Source organism: Canis lupus, chromosome 8 (assembly GCF_003254725.2).
Source record: "Canis lupus dingo isolate Sandy chromosome 8, ASM325472v2, whole genome shotgun sequence".
NCBI classification, from domain to species: Eukaryota; Metazoa; Chordata; class Mammalia; order Carnivora; family Canidae; genus Canis; species Canis lupus.
The window spans coordinates 69,267,482-69,270,143 of NC_064250.1; the positions used below are offsets into that span (position 1 = coordinate 69,267,482).

General features: G+C 57.7%; 1 long non-coding RNA gene across 1 annotated transcript; it reads right to left on the bottom strand.

Annotated features, from left to right (window-relative positions):
* Positions 1-555: 555 nt before the first annotated feature.
* On the bottom strand, positions 556-1,612 carry LOC118355520 (uncharacterized). The gene is made up of 2 exons (XR_004818140.2): positions 1,564-1,612; positions 556-988 (listed from the first exon to the last, which is right to left on the bottom strand). It is a non-coding gene; the product is annotated as an uncharacterized LOC118355520 (long non-coding RNA).
* Positions 1,613-2,662: the final 1,050 nt, after the last annotated feature.

Here is a 2,662-nt window from a genome sequence, read left to right on the forward strand (position 1 = left end):
ATGGACATTGCCCTTGGGAGTGCACGCCTCGGGGAGACACGCGAGAACCATCGGATGGCAGAGAGCCTGGGCCGGGGCCGCCTGGGGACGTGGTGCAGAGAAGAGGGGATCTGACCGCATGGGGGGCAGGGGCAGGGGGGTGCTCAGCCAAGGTCCTGCTGAGTCGGGTCTGGAAGGAGGGGTCACATGTGCCCTCTCTTCCCTGCTGGGGGCTGACATCTCAGAAGTGGCTCTAGGAACCCAGACGCTCTCGACCTGCGCATGGGGTCCTCGCTCCTGGGCCCCGGGGCAGTGCCTGCCCCTCCGGGAGCCCTTGGCTTCCTGCACTCTGCACCCTGTCCTCCAGGTCACCTCCTCGGGGTCCCCTTATGCTGGAGACCATCCAGTCCTACCTACATCCTTTGTGGTCACACCTCATTCCCTTGACAGACGGTAAAACACATGCTCAGACGAGTTCCCTGAGTATGAAATGTCAGCACCCACAGGGTTAGGAACCAGATTTTGTGCTCTTGCCACCAAAGTTGACACAAATGAACGAGTGAATGACACGAGAGATGGGAGCAGGACCTTTGCTTCTCACTGCTCAGCCCAGGGGCGGTTTCCAGGCAGGGTCAGGCCACCTGGACAAGGGAGGGTGCTGGGGGAGCGGGGAGCGGGCTCCAAGGGTGATGCTGTGTTCATGTTTCTGGGGGGGGGGGAAGCAGAAAATGCTGGACAAGGAGGTGAATTGTTTGTAAAGCGAAACTTCCTCGAATGTAAAAATCCGAGTTGTGTCCTTGTGGCTTCGGGGCTGCTGCAATGTCCTCTTCTGCTCCGAAACGGTTGTGGTCCAGGATGGGCTTGTTTTCTGTCTTGAATTCAATGCCTGTGCTTGGCCAAGCGTTTGTTGTCACATGTCCATTTTGGAAGTTTCTAGGTCTTGGAGGGCCAGAATCTTGGCCCTTCTAGTGTACGTGAAGACCCTGTGGACGTTTTGGGCTGAGGGGACCTGGGCCGGTGGGTGTGATGGTGGGTCAGATTGTCCTAAAAGCCCCCTTCAAAAATTGGAGCGCCCTCCGTGTTAGAGGGTCCTGGGGGGCTTCAGGAGATGTGTCAGGCTCACGTCAAGGCCACCCTCGGTGTGTGATCTTGTGTCATTTTTAGGATTGTTAGGTTGCCCCGTTTGGTTTGTTTCTGGGTCACAATGAGTGTGGTGTGAGCAGACGGCCTTGGGCTCCGTCCCTCCCCCCGGGACGCCCGTCCCTCCCCCCCCACCCGTTACTGCGGGGGAGGGGCTGCTCCTCACTGGTGTTCCCGGGCGTGAGCGCGGCTCCTGGTCCCTGCACGAACTACCCTGTCCTCCCTGATGTGTCACACTGAGCCCCTCCCCCCTCTTGTGCCACATTGACCCACATCTCACATGTCACACTCAGTCGTTCCCCCTCATGTGTCACACTGAGCCTCTCCTCACTGGTTTGTCACACTGAGCCCCTCCTCCCTCAGGTGTCACATGGACTGCCTCCTCCCTTATGTGTTATACTGAGCCCCTCCCTAACCTGTCACTTGGAGCCATGTCTCACTCACCTGTCACCCTGAGCCCCTCCTCTCATGTGACAGATGGAACCTCTCCTCCCTCACCTGTCACAATGAGCCCCTCCTCCTGATGTGTCACACTCTATCCCTCCTCCCTCACCTGTCACTCTGAGCCCCTCCTCCCTCACCTGTCACAATGAGCTCCTCCCTCACCTGTCACAACGAGCCCCTCCTCACTTATATGTCACTCTGAGCTCCTCCTCCCTCATGTGTCACACCGCTCTTTATGTGTCACATGGTGCCTTTCCTCCCTCAAGTGTCACACTGAGCCCTTCCTCCCTCAGGTGTCAAAGTGAGACCCTCCTCACTCCTGTGTCACACTGACACCCTCCTCCCTCATGTCACACTGAGTCCCTCCTCCTTCATGTATCACAGTGAGCCCCTCCCCCATCGTGTGTCATACTGAGCCCATCCTCCCTCGTGTGTCACACAGAGCCCCTCACTTAATTGTCACACTGAGTCCCCTTCCATCACGTGTCATGTGGAGCCCCTCCTTCCTCACATGTCACATGAAGCCCCTTCTCATGTGTCAGTCAGAGCTCCTCCTCCCTCACCTGTCACACTGAGTCCCTTCACAGTCACCTGTCACCCTAAGTCCTCCTCCCTCAGTGTCACATGGAGCCCCTCCTCTCTCATGTGTCACAAGGATCCCCTCCTCCCTCATGTGTCACATGGAATGCCTCCTCACGTGTCACAGGGAGACCCTCTTCCCTCATGGGTCACAGGGAGTCCCTCCTCCCTCACATGTCACACAGAGCTCCTCCTCCCTCATGTGTCACTCAGAGCCCCTCCTCACTCACCTGTCCACTGAGTCCTTTCTCAGTCACCTGTCACATGGAGCCCCTCCTTCCTCACCTGTCACCCTGAGTCCTCCTCTCTCACGTGTCACATGGAGACCCTCCTCCCTCATGTGTCACTTGGAGCCCCTCCTCCCTCACCTGTCTCACTGAGTCCTTTCTCAGTCACCTGTCACACAGAGCCCCTCCTCCCTCACCTGTCACAGTGAGTCCCTTCTCAGTCACCTGTCACCCTGAGTCTCTCCTCCCTCAAGTATCACAGGTAGCCCCTCCTTCTTTATGTGTCACATGGA